Raw genomic sequence first — 27,450 nt, 5'->3', positions numbered from 1 at the left:
CGGGGAGCTTTTTATCGGCTTTCAGTCCCAGCGGCAATCAGGACGAAATGATTTCTTCTACGCAAAACGCTCCGATTGTATTGTATTATTAGAAGTGGGTAGGACATGTTCAACCCATAAAAATACCTGCTTATAACAGGCGATTCATCGTCCTACTCATAATTTTGTATGTCTTACAAAAAAATTGAAGAAATGTTTGTTTAACTATAGAATATTTCAATCAGTGTATGCCTATCATTTTGTGTTCTACAGATTATCCGTATCACATCAAGTTAATAATTGACGAATAAAATGAGAACATATTTATGTAAGATCATTGTAGTATTTGTAACATTTGCTCCAAAACCATTTTTTGGGCTTCTCTATACTGCCTCTATAAAGGCATAACTGTCCCATATTGAAAAAGTAGGCATTGAGAAAACACCGCTCAAAGTTTGAAGTTTGACTTCTCATACAAATGTTCTGTAGCATGGTCACTTTTTTGTAAATATTATTTTAAGATTTATTCAACATGTATATAGATGTACATAAATTGTTAAATAATTATATTGTTTTTTCATGTTCTTCAATGTTAATTTATTATTCGTGTTAAATTATTTTTCATTTAATCATATATTATTTCATTGTCAAATTTAACAAATTCAATAGTTCACTTAAATATATGCGATATATAATATCACAGTTCAAAATGAAATGCACTTTTCCAAAACCGCATACAAAACTTGCATACACGGGAAAAAATTCTATAGTAAAAATAACAATTTTAGCTGACTACGCCCATTCTTAAAACTACCATGGAAATTCAGACCAATTTACTATGTTTACGGTACACCCCACCGCATTACTGGTACATTTGACAGAAATAATTTACAACAATCTGATTCCAACTACAGACATGGTAAAATCAAGCGCATTTCTGGTCTGCTGAAAATTGCCGGTGCGAGCGCTTAAGTTAACCCCCTAAAATGGTAGTTTTTACCGCACAATTTTTTTGCGTGTACAAGTCGCCATCTACCAATACTATAAAAGTCCCTGTCGCCTTACACACTACACCACGAAACACGATTAAGCCTAAGGTTCAAAGTTCAAGCCCGAACGTTAACGATCGTTATAAATAGATCGGAGTCCAAAAATAGACGGAACGATACAGGTCATTCAGATGGAATGGTAGCGAAAGAGATAGCGCTTCAATCGGTTCTCATTCGTAGTTGATGAGGATCGTCGTTTGAAAAGGTCGTGAAATTGCTTCGGTGATTTTACGTACTTCCGTCCACGAAGATGTAAAATCACACCTTATCTGAGGACTTTCAGAATTTCTACTCGTCCATTTTGACCTGGACCGTGGAAGAGGCGAGAGTGCGTGAATATTTTTAGTGTCGCGGTGTGTTTAAATTGGTAATAGTTTCAAAATGTGAGAAGTCTTTTAGATTAAAATTAATGTTACTTTTTGTTCCTTTCTGTAGTATAGTAAAGTTCGTTAACCAAGTTCAAAGGTTACGTGCGGTCAAGTTAGTTTGTGTGTGCGTTTGTGAATAAGAAAAGGTAATTGTGGTTTTTTTTTTGTGTGGAGAATTTTTTTTGCTAATGCGTCGAACAGCCGTTCGACGGCTTTTCATCCAGAATTTAAATCTAGCGATCAACGGCCCAAGCTCGGCACACCGCATCTACTCGCTAAACGCTGCTCTCGACCCCACGCTTCAGCGTTCAAAAGTCCCGGTTTGAGGGGAAAGCCGGAAGGGAACAAACCGTTCCGACAGAGCGGCCACCACCATTTCTATTACCTCGTGGACAGGCCACGTGTGAAGCCCCCGACGATCCCCACCGTCGTCAACTGCGTCCTACGTCACCGACGCACGTGATTTCCGGCGTGCGACACTTCATCAAGGAGTAAATCCAAAAAGTCGCAGTTCGTTGCCGTATTTGGAGTAGTAGCCGCAATACCACCATCGTCGATGTGCTAATTTCGGAATCCTGCTTTGCCGTCCCATTCTTCGTCCAGCACTTCTGCTTTGCCAGCCCATTGAACGGCCGTCGCTTCTGCTTTGCCGGCGGCATTCATCGCAGCATCTAAAAGGGTCCGTGAGTATAAGCCAAAACAAACTAACCATGCGCATGCGTTAAAACTCCACACAATAACCGAGCTCGAAGATAAGAAGAAAATGATCGATAAATGTCGATAGAATTAGTTTAGCAAATCCGCACACACATTAGGGACAGTAGGAAGAAGAAGTAGAAGAGGAAAGGAACACACAATTATGAATAAAACCTAGGTTATCAAATTAGAATAAATTTCTAAATGTTTTTGCTGTTCTCAACCAGATTATGTATTTTTGTAATATGTTAGTGCTTTCCCTGTAACAGTTTTTTTGGTCTTCGAGATTTCTCACGTTTCGCGTCGTTCTACCTGTTTCTTTTTCTGTTTTTTGTACGCCAGGATAGACTGCCTGGGAAATCAGTCTCTCCACTCACGTGTCTGAAGCGGACAGGGAAATTTGAATTAGTGAGTTCTTCCAGTGATGATACTCGTGAGTGGTGTCTTTTTGTGTCGGTAGAACGACGGTCAGTATCAACTATTTTTTGAGAATCGCTTAAGGCGACCTCTACAACTGAGAAATCTCGATCCACTATACCTTTTGAGTTTTCTGTATCGTTTCCTAAATTGCTATTTGGACTCTTATAAAACAAACCCGCCCTGAGGTTGGGTTTCTTGCCGGGCAAACATAACTCGACAGACGGTCCTCTTCGGAGGTGGCGCTAAAGCCGTCTGTTTTTTGAGCCAGGGAACGGAACAGGAGACGGAAAACCTTTAGCCGTATTTTACGTGCTACAGTTCATGATTTTCTAGTACATTTCTTCTTGCCATATTAATTCAGCACAACCTCACAGGTAACTCATTTTGCTTCTATTGATCATCAAAAAATAAAAACTTGAACACAATTCATGTTTCGCAGTTGCTATTTCGGTTAAAAGTTCATATAGAGACTGTTATGCCTTTATTTTTCAATATGGGACTACACCAACTTCATATTATTCCACAACATTTTCAAACAAAGTTTGTAAATTTTCATGTGCATAGTTAAATACATGTTGAAACATGGATGTTGCGACGAAAAAAGGTGTTGGTTCGAAAATCCATATGGGACAGTTATGCTTTTATGGGCAATATATACGTGTTTCAAAGTGATGAGCAAACTTTGTTAAACACTTCACTTTTTGCAAGAAGTCTGTAAGTCGCAGACGAAATAGGCCTATCTGTCAAGATAAGCAACACATATTTGAGTTTAAAGGTATTTGCTCGCCTTACTAGTGATTTCAGTATTTTATTTTTTGCAAAAAGTAAATGTTAAAGTTCAATTAGTAGTTTTAAACATACTCTTATAATCCCTCTCCTAAATTTAATATAAAAAAGTGTAGTTTGTTAAACATTTGGGGTATATTTTTAAACCTTCTACAGGAAACCTAGTAGAGTGGCTGATGTAGAAATAATGTGTGTCTGTCCAGTAATAGTGATAATGCGGTTTTTGGCGTATATAAGCAATTTCATTTTTGTGTGAATTTTTGAAAGCATGGCCCTTGCCAAAATGAAATAAATGTGTACAAAATCTGGATATCAAGTAAGGAAATAGTAGAAAACAAATAAAACTTTGTCACTATCCCTCAATCAAAGGGGCGCAAATTTTACGATAAGATATTACTTCTTCAGGTGGGCGGTGCTTCAAAAAATTATTAATATAATTGATTTGCCTAAATTAATTAATATAAATTTCGTAAAACTCAAAATATTTACCCTGTATAAACGAATATAGATAAGTCATTTCTGAATGTTACTCGACAAATAAAGTTCAATCCAGAAAAAGCAAAATTGAGAAATCCGCGAGAAGAGGTATTAGCAAACATTGCCTATAAATTTTGTAATTGAGCCAGAACACCGATCTTCGACAAAGCTGTAGGGGCGATTGATGGTTCCCAAATTCGTATTCAGTGTCCGGCTGCTTTACATGACCAGTACATCAATCGCAAATTGACCTATTCGATCCAGTGTCTGGCAGTTTGTGACAGTAATTACAAATTTCTAGATATTTGCGTAGGTTACCCAGGTAGTGTTCATGATACACGAGTACTGTATAACAGTTCGTTATACTATAAGAGATTGTATCCTCCTCCTGGATACTACCTGCTAGGGGACAGCGGTTATCCATGCAGCTTGAGCCCAATTGCTATAATAACTCCATTCAAAGAAACAGGTGGACAAAGACTTCCTGCGATGAAAAAGCGATTTAATAATCTCCGCAGTAAAGCGCGCAATATTGTCGAATGTGTTTTTGGACAGATGAAAAACAGATGGAGAAGTATTTTTAATAAAGAATTAGAACTGAAAATAGAAAATAGCATAAGAACAATCGTTGCATGTTGCGTTCTACATAATATCTGTGTGGATATGAATGACATAATGGAAGCTGATCTGGACGTAGAAGAACAAACACAAAACATTCGGAATGAAGCGGACTTTCAACCCGTTTCCGACACAGGTGAAGGGATAGCTTTTCGTTTAGAGCTTTTAAACAAACTGGAAAACATAGTATTGTACAACTCTATGAATAATTGATATTGATGTAAGCGGACTTTTTAGTTGATAATAAAGAAATAAAAAGTATACAGTTCGATTCGTTTATTTCCAATAATTCATTTAGAAAAACAGTTTAAAAGTTCGAATATTAAAGACTTATTCCGATTCCCAGGAACTGGAGTTGTCGAATGAAGGAACGGAGATGTTCTGTGATTCTGCTATCGACTTTAGCAACATAAGACAATTTTTGGTTTCTTTACGCTTTCGTTTCGACTCTCTGCGGAAAAACTCAAACATGTCCTGTTGGGAGTAACGCTTCTTTCGTTTTTTCTGCGACTGCATCATATTTTCCGGCTCTTCTGTACCAGGGCTATCACGGGTTCGTCGGTATCCTGAAGGACCAGCTACAGACGAAGACGTTGCCATTGGTACCGGCTCATCGGAAGACGATATTTCCGGATCAAACATAATGTACTCACTTATGTTGAAGTTTTCATCATTGCCAGCTGTCTCCTGCGCATCTCCGTTCAGGTCATCGACTTCCGGCTCTGGTTCAAAAACAATGCAATCACTTAAATTGTCGATTCCTTCACTTACTTCCGCCTTCGGTTTTCTCTGTGAGTTTCTGATTACATCGCCGTTACTGTTGACAACCAACGGAGGATAGCATGTATGCTGAGTGGACATGAACTGATGCATTTTACTAAAATGTACCCACTGATCCGCTCTCAGCTCACCGTTCTCTGTTGAGCCTCCTGTTGGGGGTGCGATAAGTTTCTAGAAAAAAGGTAATAATTAATGCTGACTTATTCACCAGCCATGACATTCAGATTACCTTGTACTTTTTGGCCAGGTTGTTCCATTTGAACTTAATTTGCTCTATGGAATAGTTTTGGAGTCCTGATGTTTCTTGTATGGTGCTGAATGTTAATAATATTAGGTAATATGTGTAAACGCTACCATATGAACACTTACCGCCAGGCCTCCTTTTTATCGTAATTTTTGCTCGTGAACAAATGGCTGTGTTTTATGCGGCCACTGATCAAGTACGAAACTTCAATGTCACTCACTGCAAGTGTAAAATTAGTTATAAAAGCATACCTAGACAACAGTAATTTTAATAATACTTTTTTTCGCTTTCTGATGCTTGCCTTCCATCGTTCTAATATTCGCGAAACTTATAAAAACAAAAACAAAATATTTTTCCTGTCTCACTTCTGGCCGCCTACTGTGCAGAAAATGAAATAACTATCGAAGTGTCAAAATCAACCCGGGAGCATCATGACAGCTGCAGTACAACGTCAATGTACCGAAAAAATTTGGTCCGTGGTACTGTCAAACTCAATGAAATCATGGAGTGCGCTCGAAATAGGGCGTGGATTAGAATTAAACTTGATGAAACAAAAAAAAAAAAAAGTTTTACAATTTTTGTTTAGCATTTGAAATATCAAAATAAACCAGTGGTCACCAATTTGCGATCATCGGGAAGATTTTGTACAATCCGCGAGCGGGTTTTGAATAGTGATGTGATGTGGTCCGCATGATGTTCCTTATAGTGACTCGGATAAAAACGTACGATTCAGTGAATTGAGTAAACCATAAATGTACAATATAACGTATTGGATTCAATACTGCGTATTGTAATTGAATGTCGAAGCAACACAATTCTTGTTTGAATATACAATTCAAAAACAATGTAATATATTCTAACAGAACACTTTATTGTTTTTTTATTGGTTTTATACCTTCATTATATTGCAAAAATCTCATATACCATACAGTGAACTGTTCAAAACAATATATTGTACTGCAATTGTATTGTCATTTTGCAATATACAGTATTGTATTTCCAATATATTGAATGGTACTGTTACAATACGTTATATTGTTTTTGTATTGTATTTTTTATCCGGGAACCGATCATTTGTTTTTGAAATATTATTATTATTGTTATTGTCTTTATTAACGAGACTTTCAGCCCTTGGTTGGTTCGTCTCGAGGGGTTTTTGAAATAATTTTTTGAATATTTAGTCATTCAAAACAAAGCAAATTTGTCTGCGTTTTTCTGTGTAAGATATTGATGATTGTCAGTAATTTTTAGGATATTGACTGTATTTATCAGCTTGAATTCAGTCTGAGAACATATCCAGCTTTTTATGAGCGTTCATACCACCACTAAAAATTAGCTCACTTTCATGTTGATGTCTATGGATCTGATGTTTGAATTGAGTCGTTTGATATAAGCCATTTTACGAGACGTTCGAATGACGTTTTCTGGCGGGCCGCTCATTGTTGTTGTTCAAAGAACTAGCATGATATCTGAATGGCGCTGGTCACATTTTTGTTGGCGTTGACGTCCCCGTCTCTTTCAGCGCATGTTTCTGCCCGGTTTACATGTATTACAGTTAACGTAGATCAAAAATATCTACCCTGCCTACTGAACTAAATTTTACATGCGAAAATTAAAAACTTTGTTGTATTGCCACCAGTGCCATTGTTGAATATGCTCCTTCCAAATGTAGCACTAGAAGAAACGTAAATAACTCGGCCCGCCAGAATCTTTCTAAGCTGGTAAACAAACGGATACCATATGATTCGAAACGTCTCATAAACTGGATTATTGAACGAACCCAAGCCAAACGTCAAACCCTACCAGAAAGTGGGTAAACTTTTCGCGGCCATTACCACTTGGAAAAGCAGGATAGTTTATTCAATGGGCTTATTTGATTGGAAAAAAGTGCTGCGAGATCAAAATTACATGGCGCAATATAAAAAACTTGCAATATTTTACTGGTATCCTTGAAAAAATGTTCTGTAGAGAAACAAACAGCCCATAATGTGAAAGAAAAAAAAAGTTCTCTTTAAGATGTACCAAGTTCCGCGAACAATTGAATAAATTGATAAAATTTAATAGCTCTTGTTACACCTCCGGAGCGTCAATCTTACGGATTTTTTGTTAGTTGCTTAGTTTTATATCTGTCGGCAAGAATTTTACTCCGTCAAGTCATGAAACATGTCCACGAAAAACAAATGTACTACTTCTTATTACTTTTTATGAAACTACACTTCACAAAGAATTATATCCCGATAAACATAATACCAATAAGTCATTTAATCCTTTCACCGAACGAATTGGTGCGTTGTTTAGTTCGTTAGGTGCAAAAACTTGAATATTTTATTTAATTTTGTTTTCGTTTGAAGAAGAAAATATCAGACTCGCCCTTATTTCATATCATTCCATTCATTGTTTTACATCCGTCAACAACGAAACAAAATCCCGATCTGCCATAGTGAAAAATTGTGCCGGCAGCGGTGGATGGCCCCATTGTTTACGTTGAGAGTAGGTACGTGAAAATTGCGTTATCTGTCACTTCGCGGGGGGGTTGGTCAAAATCAACCATGCTCAACAGCAGGGTTATTTTCAATCGGAGGGGAAATAACTACCCGGATAAAAACGTATCATTCAGTGAATGGAATAAACCATTAATGTACCATATAACGTATAGGATACAATACAGCGTATTGTAATTGAATGTCGAAGCAATATTATTCTTGTTTGAATATACAATTCAAAACCAATATAATATATTGTAACAGAACATTGTATTGTTTTTAATTGGTTTTATACCTTACAATTTTGGTCAAATTCCTATTTTCGCGTAAAACAACTGTTGCTTTTTTCTATGTAGCTTTGCTGAAAGAAATAAACAAAACAAGTTCAGAAAGCAAGAAATGTTGGGTGAAAAATATTCAAAAAGTAAAAATAAGTAGTTTTTTAGAAGTCACTTGACATTAGCTGTAACGACGAATGCAACCATGATACAGTTCGTTGAATTGTTTTTGTATTGTACAACAATACACGAATTGCTTATCAAGACAATACATGAACAATATATCGTATTGTATTTTCAAAATGTTTGTATGAGAAAATATCTATATTTGTATTGTTACGATACTTAACCACCCATACATTATATTGCAAAAATCTCATATACCATACAGTGAACTGTTCAAAACAATATATTGTACTGTAATTGTATTGTCATTTTACAATATACTGTATTGTATTTCCAATATATTGAATGGTACTGTTTCAATACGTTATATTGTTTTTGTATTGTATTTTTTATCCGGGTACCGAACTGTCAAATTTTAACCAAAAGTTAAACGAAGACCCCAAATGGTTCACGCCCTAAATTGGTTGAAAAATCGGTCGATTGTTGCACCGACGCTTATGGAAGTTTAACACAGCGATCAACTAACTAATCGCTAGATTAAATCGGGTGACCGAGGAAATCTGATGTTTAGTATGTCAACTTGCTTGGATTTTACTTAAAATACCGATTTATCCACCTATTTAGTAGGATTGCGTCGGCCCACCCTATTAAATCGGTTGATATTCGGTTGATCCCTGTGTTAATCTTCCATAAGCGTCGGTGCAACATTCGACCGATTTTTCAACCAATTTAGTTGGCTGTTGAACTGTCAAATGTTTAATGGGGTAGGTTCAAATAATGGCACAAAGCAGGCAGACAAAGAACGGTTGAAATCCACGCGGATAAATTTCTACGATCATATATGAAACTTTTTGGTTCAAATCGCAAGACCCCTGAGGCTTGAATAAAAGTTTCATTTAAGCAGATCAACTAAGATCATTTAGTAATATTTAGCGGTAACTTTATGAAAACAAATTAAGGTTTTACTATACCATACAACAAGAAACGGTACCGTCAAACGGGGTAACTTGCAACACTTTTCAACTTCAAATCTATTTGGACGAAAATTTAAAGGACTTAGATGAACCAAATACAATCTGGTATCCTAATCGCTACGAAAAGAATGCCATGCGGTATTTATTCTATTAAAATTTGTTTTCCTGGGATCAGGAGAGGCTGAAAATATGCTTTTTTCATGCTACCCCTGATGTGGGGTAACATGCAACACACAATACAGACTGAAGTTTACTATCAAAAATATTATCAATACCGTTTTTTAAATCATTAAATAATTAACTACAGTAAAAACATGACAATAAACAGAAACTAGGTACCACCATTTTTGAAAAATCATTATATTTGATTGAACTATGAGTATTGACCATATACGATTAAAAAATCGATTGATTTTGTATTTTATTTGTTCCAAAAGTGGAAATTTTTAGCAAATCAAAAGTCTTGACGGCTAGTAGAAAGCCATTTAAAACTTTTAGTGCTACTTTTTTATTCAACTGCAATGGTTTTGAGGTTTTGCATCACATAAGATATTTTTCATTCAATTCAACGTATCATATATTGATCGCATGTATTGAAATGGCCTCTGTTGGTCATTGAAAATAGCTATATTTATATTTCATGCAAAAAGTTCATATTGACAGATCTGCAAGTTACATTTGAAACATATTTTTAAAATTAATCATAGTTTTCACGAATAAAAATTAATAAATCCCAATAATAATGCGATTAATGTTACTTTTTTCTACTAAAGGTGTAATAAGTTGGTTGAGGTTTAACAACTTTAATATAATTCTACAAACAAATGGTCAATCTTGCTTTTTCATGTGTTTTTGATAACAAGCGGCAGTAAACATCTTGCCATTGAGATTAAAGTTGCTGTTGCAAGTTACCCCACAAGGGTAGTCAAAAACGTTTTCAATTATTTTCAGTATATAAACGTGAAATTAACAATACTTTTTTATAGTGATTTTATACACTATTAAATACTGTAGCAAAAAGCAAATACCTAGACTAATATTTATAACCCGTTTGCATGGTACTAGGAACGATTTTCCGCCTTGTTTTTATACGATCAAACGTGTGATATGAATTTCTCCTCCAGCAAACCAACCAAAGTAGAAATAATACCAAAATCCTCACCAAAACCTCTTTTTTTATACCTCAGGTTATTGACCGGTGTAACAAATTAGAACAATTTAACTTAATGCTTTAGAAAACGTCAATTCAGTTACATGTCGTTGTGTTGCAAGTTTCACCCCTGTTGCAAGTTACCCTGTTTGACGGTAAGTAGAAATCTGTAAGCGTGGATATCAACTGTTTTCTGTCTGTCCGTTTGTGCCTTCGTTCCGTACAGAGGCGCGTCCACGTTCGAAACCATGCACTGAGAAAAATCTACACGCCAAGGTCGTGTGTTTTACTTATTGATTTGCGCAATGAGGAAAACCACATGACTTGAGTGTGGTAGCCATATGGATTTCGTCATTGTCTTCACGGTATAATAACATGTGTATCAACATTAGGTTGTCATGAGAAACAAACATGAATGTCTAAATATTAAATCATGAAAATCAACTGATTTGCTTATTGAATTCGAAATGTAGTGGCTTGAGATAGTCATGTGTGATAGAACATGAATGTCATGAGACTGAAAGGAGAAATTTGATAGAAGAAATCTTGCTCCCCAAAATATGGTTTCGAGGCTCCTCTGCTTGTCGCAAGCTCACTTGAATGTTTTTTTTTCCAAACAAGTGAGTCAGCAACAAGCGGGGCGCCGCAAATCCATAATTTGAGAAGCCCGGGATTAGCATATTTCAATTTATTCGAAGCTGAAAGCTAGGAAAATCTGTTAGTGGAATCCGATTTTTCTTTAACACCATACATTATATCCAACGCTGGAAGTTATGCATTTTATTTATAGAAAATTAGAACTAACTCCTCATATTCACTCGGACATCTTCACTAATAGAAAGAAAAACGAATCCGCAAATTTTCCTCTAACACTTTCAGCTTCAGAATTTGCTTCTTCTCGTTGGAACATGATGATGACTGTCGTTCGACACGAGGTCCATCCGCAATTTAGTTCGCTATGGGTTGATCACTAATAATTTAGAAATTTGGAACACGAAAATCGACATCAAGCTCATCGATTTCAAATCGACCAACTTGAACATGATGATCATGACACAAGATAATCATAAGTTAAACACACTGAATCCGTGTTGGGTGATGATCCATAGCACCCATAGGTTGACGCATACGAATTTGAAATGGAAAGCTTTAGGAACTTATGTGGAAAACTATGGAATTCATGTTGTCGGTTGATGAATCAGTTCATGAAGCAAAACTAAAGAATTGAATGTGTAATACACACGAAGTTTGTAAGAAAATCACAACAAATCGATATAGACGTTCATGAATCGATCCATAATTTTAAACACACGGATCAAGCGTGTGGATTTTTTTCAGTGTGGGTAGGACAAACGTTGGCAAAATTTTTATGCACAGTGAAGCTAAGAAAAATTTTAATCCTGGACTGGAAATTTTAGGGGCTCAAATACAAAGAGGTGAAAGTGACATTGTGGTCTGTTTTGAGTTGAGTTTAGTTGAGTTGTGAAAATTGTACTGTTTTCAAGCGTTCTAACGATTATTCCGCGCAACATAAAAAAAATGTTATTGTTAGAAGACCGGCTTGTTTTTTTTTTTTTTTTTGACTCCCATATAATTTGTATATTTGTCTTCTCATTTTCAAACCAGTTGTTAACACAAGACTAAGATAGCTTATTGTTTTTACAGAGCTTGTAGTGACTGGGCGTTTTAAAAATAGGAAGCTTAAGATCAATTGCCAGTAAAAAGAGACCAAAAAAGAGCCCAGAAAGGCACCAGAAGCAGGCTGAAAAGAGACCAAATAGCAACCAAGAACAAAAATGAAACCTTATAGGAGATAAGATTTTGATTTTCCATAGCATTGAAGCAGAAATTTTTCTAACATCTAAGATTTTTTTGAAAACTCCTCGTTTCATTAAAACAAAGTGATATGAAGTATGTGTTTTTCATGACGTTCTCTAGGAGTTTCATCAGAAATTTACACAAATTTTCTTCTGGAATTTGCCTAAATTTTTATATTTTACTCTGTAAATTTTTAAAATAGTTCATTTAGTGATTTTTTCCCAAGCATTTCTCCCTGGATTTTCTCAAGAAGAGCCATAGAAATGGATTTTTTTCAATGATTATTACATAAATAATATTAATTCGTCAAAATATACTTTAAGATTTTTTTCAAGAAAGTCTTAACTCCTGTGAGATTTTATCCAGTGATTCAGCCATCTATTTCCCTGGGACCTACTTCGAGATTCGCGGCCAAAACGTCTTCCAAAATTCAATCAATAACTTCTCCAGAAATGTTTAGGAATTTCCTTTAAAATTGTCTTTCAGGATTCGTATAAGACTTCACTAAGGATTTCATCAAAGATGCCTTAAACAGTTGCTGCAGAGATTACCTCTAAGATTTCTACAAAAATTCCTCCAATAGTATCTCGAGACTTTCTCAAGTGAGTGTTTCCAGAGAACTACCAAGGCGGTTTTTCTTAAAAATATATCCGTGAGGTATTTTAAATGAAAATCTTGAAAACTCTCCGATAAAACTTTGGTTATTTTTAAAGTCCCCCTTAATGAACAAGTATCTCTTTAATAACTCCTGGACCCTTGAGCAAATTTCCAAAGCAAAGAAGATTTCCTACAACGATTGCTAAGATAATCGAAAGATAATCAATCGAATCTCAAAAAACATTGAACAGAATCGCTATAGAAATTTGTGCATAATTGATCGGAGGAGTTATTGGAAAAATTGCTGTAGTATGAACTGGTGTGAAAACTTAAATAAACGTTTCAAGATTGTATGGGAATTTTTAAATAAACGTTCGGTAAAACTGCAGAAGTACTACTAGGATGAATTGCTTGAAATATTTCTAAAAAAAAAAAAGATTTCTTCGAAGAACCCCTCAAGGGAGAATTGATAGAGAAATTCTGTAGAGATCCCTGTAGGAGACCCTGAAAGTATTCTAAAAACATCACTATGATAGCTATTCAGCAAGACCAAGCTGAGGGTCGTGGGTTCGAATCCCAACGATCGAGGATCTTTTCGGGTTGGAAATTTTCTCGACTTCCCAGGGCATAGAGTATCTTCGTACCTGCCACACGATATACACATGCAAAAAAGGTCATTTGGCATAGTAAGCTCTCAGTTAATAACTGTGGAAGTGCTCATAAGAACACTAAGCTGAGAAGCAGGCTCTGTTCCAGCGGGGACGTAACGCCAGAAAGAAGAAGAAGAAGAAGATAATTCCTAAAGCTTTTCTTCGCGGATTCTGAGACGAAATTCTTGAAGAGCCCGTTGTACACGTTATAGTTTCTGAAGCTTTCTTTAAAACCTGTACAATTTTGCATCAGGATTCAATGCAAGCCGAATAATGAAATAGATACTTTAGAGACCTTCATTCAATTTTTAAAGCTCTCTGATCTTGTTTTTGTTTTAGTGAATCGTGGAAAATACTTTGACTGTCCTACCCAAGGGTTTTGGTGCGTAGTACATGTCCTACCTGTCCTACCCACTTCCCTCGCCACTGGTTCTGAACCTCGGATGCAATTGACGATTTGCACCAAAATATGAACCGCGTTAGCAATAGTGGTACAAATGGGCCGGTTTTCGAACCGGCGTTTGAACCGATGCATAGTGGTTCCAGCTATATAGGGAAATCCCGTGGTTTTCTTAAGAATTCTTTTTCCAATAACTCTAGAGATTCTTCTACGAATTATTTTACTTATTCAAATATAGATCTTGAGATTTATCTGATAATTTTTTTTCTGGTGTTCATTTTAGAAGTTTTAATACTTCAGATAATAGGAAATCCTTTTGAATTCTTCCTTAATTTTTAAAGCAGAAAGACCTTCTTGGATTTGTCCATTATTATAAAAAATTCTTCAAGTAATTAAAGCTCTGATTTCCCCAGAAACTCCTTTGCAATTCTAACAGTTTTTCCAAGAAATCGTCTAAGGTATATTCCAAAATTTTATCTAAGGATACCTATTTTATCTTGAATGTCTCCTCGATTCACATTGAAAACCACAACAAACAATTTCAAGAATATGTCCTGCGAAATTATCAAAATATCTGGTGAATCGTTTCTTGATATTTTTCACGAGTCTTTCAAGAGTTTAACTAGGTATAATTGTAAGTTTATTACTATATATCATACAGCATACAGAAAGTTTTGTGTGTCTCTATTTTATATAGGTTTACATCTTCCGCAGCTGCCAGCTGGTTCACCTCTTACAATACAGAAAATAATTCAAGAATACGAAGATCCAAGAAGATCCATACATCTAGAAACTTCTGAAGCAATTGCTCGATTTATATTTTTCGATTCCATAAAACGTTGCATCAAAAACTATTTCCTAGTGAAAGTTCTGGGTACGTCCTAGTTTGGGTGGATTTTTTTGGCAGAATATTTTTTACCCTTAAATCACGAAATTTTCTCCCAAATTGTACATGTTTTTGAAAAAATTTTGAAGCTTCGTGTGAGTAATGCAAGGAATATTTTGCAAACCTCTATTTGAGGTCCACCTCCGCACTGGGCCCTCAAAACTCTAGCTACGCCACTGTACTGGATTATATGGTTGCAATTGTAGTAATATAAAAATATGCAATGGAAAGGTGGATGAAAATTACTTATTATAATAGCTGGAGGGGCCTTCCTTAGCCGAGTGGCTAGAGTCCGCGGCTACAAAGCACAACCATGCTGAAGGTGTCTGAGTTCGATTCCCGGTCAGTCCAGGATCTTTTCGTAATAAACATTTCCCTGACTTCCCTGGGCATAAAGTATCATCGTACCTGCCACACGATATACGAATGCTAAAATGGCAACTTTGGCAAAGAAAGCTTTCAGTTAATAACTGTATAAGTGCTCATAAGAACACTAAGCTGAGAAGCAGGCTTTGTCCCAGTGGAGACGTAATGCCAAGAAGAAGAAGAATAGCTGGATCATCGGTGCAGCATTTTGTATAATTGATAATATTAAAGGTCATTAATACATTATCAAAAGGGCACGATTACGTGCATACATTAATAAGGGAAGGTGGGCGGAAAAAATGTCATAATTCCTGAATAATAGGGGCGTATTTTTTAAAACGCGAAAAAACCCTTATGAGAAGTGAACGGAAAATTTCAAAAAAACAAAATCGAAATTTTGATGCCCTATTGGGACCAATTTTGATTGCATGAGTGTTCAATAAGTGGGTGGGCGAAGAGTTTTGAGCAGTGGGTAAAATATCCTCAGAATTCGTGAATCATAAGGGCGCAGTATCCATTATATAATTTAAATTTTAAAGGGAAAGCGAGCGTTGAAAAGTTATATTTCGTGAATCAAAAGGGCGTAATTTTTATTAGTTTTTAGTTATTAGTTAGTTATTTGTTTATGTAACAATGAGTGGAGATAGGCGGAAAAATTATAACAAGTCATGAATGGTATGGGCGCAACTTTTAACATTTTTTCATATAATTCTAATATATTTGAGGCGAAATTTCTTGCGTTCATTATCATAATGACGTAGCTGCAATGATTTCTCTTCATCGATTTTCTCTTTAAATAATTTCTCAGGCTGGCAACAGTTTTCGTCTGCTATTTTTGATTTAGTAGAAAGTACTCGTCGTCCTTCGTCATGCTACATCGTTTAATGTTACGAAAATCGTTTGATATACACGTTCTAATGCAAAGAAAAAATCGATGAAGAGAAATCAATCACTGCAGATACGCCTGTATGATACTCAATGCGAGATTTTTTTTGATAGAAGGACATGTTGAGTAGTGAATAGATAAAATTTCCATAGCTTCTGAAGCGTAGGGGCACAATTTTCATTGCATTATATTTTACAATAAGGAGGTTAGCGAAATCATTTCAAAATTCCTAGATAATAGGGGCAAAATTTTCATAAGACTACCGTGACTAAATAGCTAGTGGATGGGATCATAGGGGCGCAATTTCCATTAGATTATAGAAGTTATTATAGTTGTTGATTAAAAAAAAATCATAATTACTTAACCAAAGAAGCGCAATTTTTATAACATGATAGACACTCCCGTGCGAAAGTTTGGGTTCACCCCCTCAAAAACATACAAAAGTATTCTGTCCATATCTCTGTGATTACGCGTCCAATTGAAACTCTCTGAACTGCATTCGAAAGGCAAAGAGTTATAATTACTTCGTATGTATTTTTCCAAAAACATTTTTTGAATTTTGTATACTTAGTTTTAACTTAAAGTTGTGACATTTTTCGAAAAACACACTGAAAAAACATTTGTAATTTCCTCAGCATTGGACCGACCAAAATTTTAAAACGAGGTGTCATTATAATCATAATCTTATATACTTTGAAGAGCACTCACGTAATTTTGGCGGAAAAATCAAAATCATTGAAACAGTAATTCAAGTCATCGTGCAAAAGTTTGGGTTCACTCCTCAATATGAGGCAAATCGTGCAAAAGTTTGGGTTCACCTGAACCGCACGCAAATCATTTTTGTCAATATCTCAGCCATTTTTCAACCGATTTTAATAATTCATAGCTTTTTCAAACACAAATAATGTCTCGTGCATGATTGGTTTGATATTTCTCAATTTTTTCGTGCATTAAGTAAGTTCAGGTGTACCCAAACTTTTGCACGATACACCATACTGAGGGGTGAACCCAAACTTTTGCACGATGACTTGGATGACTGTTTCATTGATTTTGAATAGTTTTCAGATTTTTCCGCAAAAAATTCGTGAGCGCTCTTTAGAGAATATAAGAATACGATTCTAATGACACCTTGTTTTAAAATTTTAGTCGATCCAATGATGAGGAAATTACAAATGTTTGTTCAGTGTGATTTTTGAAAAATGTCACAACTTTAGGTAAAAACTTAGTATATAAAATTCAAAAAAGGTTTTTAAAAATTACATACGAAGCAAGAATAACTCTTTGCCTTTCGAATGCGGCTTAAAGATTGGACGTGTAATCACAGAGATATGAACTGAACACTTTTGTATGTTTTTGAAGGGGTGAACCTAAACTTTTGCACGGGAGTGTAATTCAATGAAGGAAGTGAAGAAAAAATAGATTCATAATTCTTGAAACACAGGGACGGTTTTTATTTTATTACAAAAAATAACCCTTCAAAGTAATGGATGATGAAATTGATTCCTGAATTTATTTGGCCATTATTTTCGTTACATGGAATTTTTCAATGATGAAGTGGACGAAAAAACATGTTACAATAAATAGATGAAAAACCGAATTTAGTACTATACCATTTAATTTCACTAGAGTTTGTATCCTTTGACCAGTGTTGTGATAAACTCAATTTCTCACAACTCACGCTTGAGATTTTTCATGCGTGAGTTGTCAATCACGCAACTCAGCAGTCAAAAAATCATGGATCAGTTGGCTCACGTTTTTGGCTCATTGTCTCGTATTTCCACAGTTTACTCACACACGGCAATATTTTGTTGTTAGTCTGATAAAATTATAGTAATCCTTTCTAACGTAAACAACAACATTCGGGTTTCACGAGTTTTTGCCGGGTTTTGCGATTGAATCATTTTTTACGGTTTGAGTTGATTGAGTTGATTTTGCATCAAAATCTCAAGCGTGAGATTTACGAAGTAGATCTCTAATGAGTTTGCTCTCACGGGAGAGCGTTTTGATTGAGATTTGAGTGTGAGTCTATCAACACTGCCTTTGACAAATACGCGTATTTCTACCTCATTTGTAAGGCCGTCACACTGAAGACGTGTACTAGGTTCGACTAATACCTGGATCATTTTGAATTGGAATTCAATAATGTAATCCAAGTTAATAAGGGAATGCACTTTTCATTTCAGGACAATATTTTGTCCGTTCATTACACAAGAATAAAGCGCAAATTTCATTAGAAGAGAGTACTACTTTTTTGAGACGTGAGTGTTACAAATCATCTCTCACTCCTCATTCCTAGGAGCGCAATTTTACTTGCTAGTTATTTGAGAAGTTATTTCCAGAATCATGTGGGCTCCATTGAGCGTTATGCGATACTATTCAATTAGAGTATTCAGGCGGAATAACTTTCACTATTCCTGAATAATAAGGGCCATTTTCATTCCATGATAAAAATGTTATGAGAAAAGAATGTTGAATTTGAAACAATTCGTGAACAATGGTGCCATATAGGGAGCAGTTTTCATTACATGAGGATGTAGGCGAGGAATTTGGAGTTGCATAAAAATAAGTCAGGATTTCAGAATCATTTCATTAAACAATAAAAATTTAGGAGAATCGAGCGAATTTGTTTTGGATGATACTACTCAATGAGTGGAGATTGGCGGAAAAATTGTCACAGTTCATGAGCCGTAGGGGCGCATTTAAATACATGGGGCCAAATTTTCATAAGATGATATTTTAGAATGGTTGTTGGAAAAACTTTCATAAAATCTGGATCACAGGCGCAATTTCCATTAGAAGATGGAAATCTTTTGATTGTAGAATTAGGAAAAAATGTAATAATTGCTTAACCAAAGGGACGCAACTTTCATAACACGATATTATTCAATGAGATGAGAAGTAAAAAAATGAATTCGTTTTGGATCAAAGTGTTATTATTCCTATTCAAGGAGGCGCAGTTCATATTCAATGACCGTATTCTGTTGTGCAATGGACGGAACGCAATTTTCTTTAGAAGAGAGTGTCCTTCTGAGAAGAACATACTTTATTTATTTATTTTGTCAATCAATAGTAGACTACACATTTGCTTAATTCTATGTTGTATTATATCTTAAGGAATTAAAATATTGTCTTCGCTTTGTTCGCGACATGGTCAGATCAATTTCTGTGCAATGCTGATTATGAAGAGACATCATTCGATTCATTGGGCCGAAATTTGCATAGGTAGTTCGATGATTATTTGATACAAACAAATTCTGATTTCTCAACTGTCTAGTGGGCGTGTAGAAATTCAAACATGATAAAAGATTGGTGGAATCAATACGCTGCGATACAATATCATTGATAAATGAAATCATGGCTATTTCGCGACGCTAATTTAAGGTTTGAATATCGATAAGCATGCATCGAGCCTCGTATGATGGCAGTGGAAACGTTGTCCAGCCTAATTTGCGTAAGCATATAAAAGAAATTGCTTCTGTACTGATTCGATTCTATCATCATGCGTTTTTATATGCGGAGACCACACAATACTACAATATTCTAGAACTGATCTTACATAAGGTTTTAATCGTATATAGATCCCGAAAATTGTAGCTAAAACGCTTAATAAAGCTCAACATATTGTTTACTTTATGGATAATCGTAATATAATGATCAGTAAAGGTAAGTTTAGAATCTGATATGACACCTAAATCTCTAATCTTATCGCATTTTTGAACAAGTTGATTTCCTAAAGAGACAGTAATCTGTGGTGTATTCCGTTTTCTGCTATATGAGATTAAATTACATTTTTTGACGTTTAATTGAAGTAAGCTTTTGCTACACCATTTATCAAATATACTTATTTCATTCAGATAAATGTCACTATCTTTGTTGCTATTAATTTCCATATAAAGTTTCAGAAGTGGTACAAATATACCAACTTTTGTTTGTATGATTTTGTACAACTAGGAGCCTGCAAAAATTGTCATAATTCCTGGCATTTTCACATTGGATTCTAGAACCGTTGTTAGCAGTTAATTCCAGAATAATTACATAATCATAATAGGTCAATTTTTATTAACTGATGAATTCCAAATTAAGGTATTCCATACCAGATAATTTCCAATACTTACAACCAGTGTTGTGAAAAACTCAATTTCTCACAACTCACGCTTGAGATTTTACATGCGTGAGTTGTCAATCATGCAACTCAGCAGTCAAAAAATCATGGATGAGTTGGCTCACCTTTTTAACTCATTGTCTCGTATTTCCATAGTTTACTCGCACACGGCAATAATTTCTTGTTAGTCTGGTAAAATTATGTTAATCCTTTCTAACGTAAACAACAACATTCGGGTTTCACGAGTTTTTGCCGGGTTTTGCGACTGAATCATTTTTTACGGTTTGATTTGATTGAGTTGATTTCGCATCAAAATCTCAAGCGTGAGATTTGCGCAGCAGATCTCTAATGAGTTTGCTCTCACGGGAGAGCGTATTGATTGAGATTTTGAGTGTGAGTCTATCAACACTGCTTACAACCTGAATGAGGTATGAATGAACCCTGCATAAGAGGTAAAATACTTCAAATAATACCTTCTGCATATTCTACAAATACTAAGCTGATAGTAGTTCAATTCCTCTAGCAGTTCTCAATACTTATAGAATACCAAAATGAAGTATTTTTAATTGTTTTACACATTTTTTTCCAAATACCATTAAAATACAGGTCGGACTCGATTATCCGGAGTAAGGTACCGCGGGGCAAGTGGGAACGAAAAAAACGATAGTTCTAACGAATTGTTCAATCATATTTACAAATGTCAATATTTTTCAAATCCAATAACACAATCACGTTTTGGCAACATATTTGCTGATGTGTGCATGAAACTAATCGAATAATTTCGAAATTGTGAAAACCTTGGAAGAATGTTTTAGAATGAGCCAATGGACGCAGTTACCTCGCTAAGCGGGGCAAGTGGGACGCATCCAGTTTCATGCGTCAATCCACATCAGTAAGTCAACCATTACAATAATAGGATTGATAAATCATAGATTTTTAATTTTAAGTAGATTTTTGATGTACATAAGGGATCAACCATAAAATACGTTACGTTTTAGGAAGAAACCCTTTATTTAATAGTATGTCACCTCACATTTAATATAAACTGAAAATTCCTCAATAAAAGCGTAAAGAGGAATTAAACATGTTCAAAATATATCATTTATAAGTTGTTAATTAAAATGTAGCACATAAACAATCAATAATTGACGAAATTATAAATATGTTTTGTTATTATTTAAATGCATGGCAGAAAACCACCTTATGAGATGGAATTGTTTTCCACCACTACTTAATTTGGTAGAAATAACAAATAAAGTTCAAATACCATAGAAAAATAATCGTTCTCATGATGCATTTCAAATTTCAGCTGTGTGTTTGTTCAATTTTGAAGTCGTATTTCAAACAATTAAACAATTAAACAATTAATTAAAAAATAAGAATAATAACACTTTTCTTCTCCCTCTTATGCAATTATGTGATTTGAGGTTGATCTTTTTTGATAAAAATCACTTGTTTGAATGTTTTAGTGCTACTCTCTAGCAAAATGTATGAAACGTGTACGAAAAGTTTTGATTCTGGTTTTTGTTTTGATAGGTCCCACTTACCCCAGGTACACATATGTATTGGGGTAAGATAGACCATCGAAAATTTCATATGAAATGAAAACAAAATACTGGTAAATCGTTAGCAGCTTGTAATAATACTAAAAAATATAGCTTACTGATGGAAATTCGATTTAAAACACATTTTTTTTTTTTGCAAATCAATGCAAGACGTGAAACGTGTCACAATTTGTCATGCAAGTTGAAAATAGCGCTGAACTGACAACTGTTACATGAACCACATGGTAATAAAAATAACAATATGTTTAGTACTAAATACATTCCTTGTCATTGTATCTTCAACTTTCTAGAAGAATACCCCCACTTTTCCTAGTTGAGCTATGACGAAACGCCCCACTTACCCCGGATTCTCACTTGCCCCGGGGTACCTTATCGATTTTTTTCCCTCCGGATAATCGAATCGCTGAGAAAAATAAATGAAATTTTCGATAAAAGAACTTAAATATTATCTATTTTGGTTGTTTTTTATTTATATGATGGGGTGCTGTAGCCAGAAATTATTTCTAGGAACAGTAGAGATCTTCACAAGAACAAAAATAAATTGATCAGCATACACAAAAAACCACTTTTTCAAACCCCCCTTTTCTTAAATACGTTCAAAACTGCAAAACCATTCATATTGTATATTGCATTGCCAAATTATCTCAGATTTATGTATAAAAATTGAAAAACAAGAACATCAAAAAACAAATTCCGGATAATCGAGTATAAAATTCCGGATAATCGAGTCCGACCTGTACCAAAATGAGGTATTGATAACTGAACAATACATAATTGTGGTATGATACCAATATATGCTAAGCATAAGTTATTTCGAGTTATTCTTTCCTCCTCGGGAAGTAGTGAATGAAGAAAGGCGAAATTATCATTTCACGATATTATTCAGTGAGAAGATGGGCGAAAATTTATAAGTTTTTGATAAAGATAATGTCAGAACACCAGAATCATAATAAAGGGCATAATTTCCATTGTATGATAAAAAAAATTTAAAGGGAAGTAGGCGGAAATAATTTATTATTGCCGAATTCCACATTTTCAATTGGTATTATTAAAAATATGATAACATTTTGGCCGATACAAATATACCTATTGTCCCTTTACCTCTCCCCTTCATTTTTTTTCTACGTAATGTTACGAGAGACGGTTGCGTATGTTTATTGTGTCATGCAAAATGTGTCTATGTTTCTAAAGTTATGTATAAAATTTTAGTTATCTCTTGAAAATGGTTCAATACATGGCACCAAAACCTCGGGCTTAGCCAAACAAGCCGTTTTAATTAATAAGGCTAAGAAAGCCGTAAAATTACAATAATTCGTAAATTTTCTGAAAATTTCTTAACAAATCAATAAGTTTTAAAATATTTTTTTAAAATTCTTTTTTTTTTAAACCAGCCCAAAAGTCGATGAGACAAAAAGTTATAAAAATATTTGTATTGGCCTTGAGTAGTGGATGGGATTATAACGATGTAATTGATAGATAGGAACCTTTTGATTAGTTGATTAAACAAATTGTCATTGTTAATGAATCAAATGGGCGCAATTTTAATTACATGATATCATTCGATGGGGAAGGTGGGCAAAATAAAAGTTTACGCAACAAGTTGAAGAATGATCAAGTCGTACTTTTATTCATGGAGGCTTGTCGAGTTGGATAATTACGACGAGTGCTGTGAAAACGAATTTCACTTTTTGCAATTTGGTAGAAGATCAAATTTAAAAATATGAAACCTTCAACATTTGTATTTTGAAATAAACTTTTTAATGAAAATCCAAAAAACTGATCAATGTTACACTGGATTACGGTACGTTTTTGGGAAGTGAGTGACGTTAAGCGTCATAATTTTATACAATAAAGCGATGAGCGGAAAAATGGTCATAGATCCAAGATAATCAGGGCACATAGTTTTGTTTAACATGCTTGAGTAATGGATGAAAAATATAACACAATTCCTGAATTATAGGGGTGAAATTTTAAAACATTATATTTTTTAATGAGTAGGTGGGCCATAACAAAAGATTTTACGGCCTCCATTTCAAAAAGTGGTTGTAATAAAATGTTATTAATAATACTAGTTGCAAGGAAAATTTCTATTCATGATTCCTGAACTAGAGAGATGAACATAGTGATGCAATTTTATTGCAGGATATCAATAACTGAATTGATGCGCGAAAAAAATGTCATAATTCCTGGATCATAGCGCTGCCATTTTTAATAGAGGATAAAATAAAATGGAATAATTACAAAATCATAAGCGCTCAATTTTCATTATACGATACATTTCAATAAAAGTAGGTGGTCGGAAAAAAAATGTAACAATTTCTGAATAATAGGGGTGCAATTTTCATTACGTAAATAAACCCTCATGAGAAGCGAATGAAAAGAATGAAACAATTCCTGATAAAAGGGGCACAATTTTCAATATATTATATTATTCAGGTGGGCGTAAATGATTGAGTGGTGAATAAAACAATCGAAGAATTCTTGAATCATAGTGGCGCAACTTCAATTATATGATTTAAATTCGGAAGTAGAAGTGGGCGGAAAAGAGTAATAATACCTGAATTATAGGGACGCGATGATCTCCACTCAATGAGTGGATATGAGCGGAAAATTTTGTCACAATTCATGACTGATAAATGCACATTCGAGTAACCTAGAATCTTTTAATTTCGGAAGCTCCTATACAAACGTCGTCGCAGGTAATTTCAGTTCCTCCCCATCAAATAAATGTAATTTTTGAAGTGATACCTTAAAAATGATGAAACTTTACAAAGAACAAAAGATATCGTCAACGATATTCTAATATGATCATTATTGGTCGTATTACCTTGCGGCAAATTTTGTTTTGCGAACATGATATGCAACAAACAATCTTTTCGTTCCGCACTACTGCTTTCACACCAAACAGACGAGAAGGGCCTTCTTTACACCTCTCCTCACCATTAACAAACTGTTTCATTCACCACATTGTCACGCTACAAACCAAACGTGAATAAGCTGTACAACTCGCGCCCGTCACTGCTGCGACAATGAATTGCATAGCAAAAGGCGCACTAAGAGTTAACACCATTCGACACCGACCAACTGAATGTCTTCATTGGAAAGCAACCGTCACGTTAATTACTAAAGTTTTTAACTATAATGAATTATGAAACTGGTTCCAGCTGACTCTTCTTAGCACTACATACCTAAGCAAACGAAGTTTTTCGGTGCTGAATCGAAAAATTTTTTAATTAGCAACAACATACAAACCGTGAACCAGTTCAAAGCTTTATGGAAACAAACAATAAATTCGTTATCATCGAGCGAATATCTGAGAACTTTTCGTACAAAACTCTAAATTCGGAGGAAAAGCGCGTGTTTCACGCGAATTGTTTCCCCTTTCTTAGTTTTCCCATGGCACGTACTTTCCCATCACCCAACACTCACCCACAAAAACTCACGGAACACACTTTTCACTGTTCGTTCAAAAATGGAGAAAATCTTTCACGCCGAAGGTCACTGGTCCAAAAAAACACCTTACCGTTCCGATCCCGGTCGGAACGGTTCTGGAGTAGGTCCGAGTTTGCCACCAAGGTCCCACACAACTGAGTGGGATTTATTTGCCGGTTCGGATACTTCGTAAAACAGAACTAGGCTACGCAAGGATTCGAGGATTCCCGACCCGACCGCTGTAAAGAAGAAAATTTTATAGTTTATTGATACAAACAAACTCGGTCCGACATACGGGGCCGAATGTGAGTGATGGAATGTGGTGACTGGGTGAGGGATTTGAGGGGTAGAAGCAAATTGATTTGATGTGGGAAAGAACTTTCTTCGCCCTCGCGCGAAACCATTGGAGCTTTGACGATGAAAGATGAATATCAGCGAAGGGAAACAAAAGAAACAGAATACAGAGAAAGTGTATAATCAATAAATCCTAGTATTGAGTTTAGCTGAAATCCTGCCTTTAGATTTCCAAATAAGATAAGCATATTCTAGTATACAATGATAGCCCTACAATAGGAAACCAACACGACGAAATTCCCAGAAGAACTCTTGGAGGATTCACCGAAAATGTTTCGGAAGGATAAAAATCTAATAAAAAAAATCCCAGAAAGATTTTTTGAAGAAAATCCTCAGAGGATTTTTATTAATGAATATATGGATGAAATCCCCAGAAAAAAATCCTGGATGAAATCTCCAGAGGAATTGCATGAAGGAAATTCACTGAGGAATTCATGGAGAAATCCCCGGAGGAATTCCTGGAAGAAATTCCTGGAGGAAAGCCCGGATTAATTTTTCGACAAAATCCCGGGAGGAATTTCTATGTGAAATCCACTGATGAATTCCTGGAAAAAAAATTTCCAAGGGGGTTTTGAGGAATACCTCCGGAGGAATCCTTGATATTCCCGGAGGAATTTTTGAGGGAACTCTAAGAAAATATTTCCGAAGGAATTTCTGAAGAAAATCGCCGTTGAAATTCCTGGACAAAATCCCTGGAGGAATTTCTGGACGAAATCTCCAGAAGAATTCCTGGAGGAAATCCTAGGAGGAGTTTTGGGAGAAAAATCTCGGAGTGGCTTCTTGAGGAAATTCTTCTTCTTCTTCTTGGAATTTACGTCCCCACTGGGACAGAGCCGGCTACTCAGCGTAGTGTTCTAAGAGCACTTCTACAGTTATTAACTTAGAGCGTTCTTTGCCTAAATTGCCATTTTTGCATTCGTATATCGTGTGGCAGGTACGATGATACTCTATGCCCAGGGAAGTCAAGGACATTTCCATTACGAAAAGATCCTGGACCGACCGAGAATCGAACCCAGACACCTTCAGCATGGCTCTGCTTTGTAGCCGCGGACTCTAACCGCTCGGCTAAGAAAGGCCCCTTGAGGAAATACCCGGAGCAATTCCAGGTAGAAATCCCTGAAAGAATTTCTGGACGAAATCCACAGAGTAATAGCTACTGAAAATCCCCTGAGAAATTCTTGGAGAAAACTCCAGGAGGAGTTTCTGGGGAAATCGCCGGAGGAATCCTTGAAATCCCTGAAGAAATTCTAGGACAAAATCATGGAGTTAAATCTCAAATAAATTCCTAGAGAAAATCTCCGGAAAAATTCTCTGAAAAAATCTCCGAAAGATTTTATGAAGAAAATCTTCAGTGGAATTTCTTAATGAATTTCTGGACTAAATCCATAGCTCTCGGAAAAATCCCCGGAGGAATTCCTGAACGAAATCTTTGGAAAGAATCCTGGTGCCAATCCCCAAAGAAATTTCTGGAAAAAAAACCTTCTAGACGAAATCCACGAAAAAAATTCTGAAGGAAATACATACCCGAAGGGATTCCTGGAGCGAAACCCCGGAGAAATTACTGCTGCAAATCCCCGGATAAATGCCTGAAAGAGATCCCCTGAGGAATTCCTGAAGATAAAATCCCCTGAGTAAATGTTGGGGGATATCCCTGGAGGATTCCTTGAATTCCCTGGGGAAATTATTGGATGAAATTTTCGGAGAAATTCCTGCTGCAAATCCCCAAAGAGCTGGTTTAAATTCTCTGAAAAAATCCCCGAAAGAATTTCCGGAAAAAATCCTCAGAGACAATCCTGGACGAAATCGCAGGAGGAATTGGATTTAGTAATTTCTGTGCGGCTCTACCAGAAATTCCTTTCCAGCTCCACTGGGAGCTTGTCCGGAAATTTCTATGAAGCTCGTTTGGGAATTCCTTTGGGTTTTCGAAATTGTTCCTCCAAGAATTTAATCGGAGTTTCTCCAGGAA

General features: G+C 35.5%; 1 protein-coding gene across 1 annotated transcript in view; it reads right to left on the bottom strand.

Annotated features, from left to right (window-relative positions):
* Positions 1 to 25,367, bottom strand: part of LOC5569922 (EF-hand calcium-binding domain-containing protein 1) — a 106,733-nt gene extending 81,366 nt beyond the window's left edge. Inside the window, exon 1 of the mRNA XM_001658771.2 lies at positions 25,128 to 25,367. The gene's annotated coding sequence lies outside the window, so the exon portion shown is untranslated. The remainder of the gene's footprint in view (positions 1 to 25,127) is intronic.
* Between the last annotated feature and the right edge of the window lie 2,083 nt (positions 25,368 to 27,450).

The sequence above is a fragment of the Aedes aegypti genome, chromosome 1 (genome assembly GCF_002204515.2).
Source record: "Aedes aegypti strain LVP_AGWG chromosome 1, AaegL5.0 Primary Assembly, whole genome shotgun sequence".
NCBI classification, from domain to species: domain Eukaryota; kingdom Metazoa; phylum Arthropoda; class Insecta; order Diptera; family Culicidae; genus Aedes; species Aedes aegypti.
The sequence above is the reverse complement of the archived record's forward strand: the minus strand, read 5'-3'. Positions and strand labels throughout refer to the sequence as shown.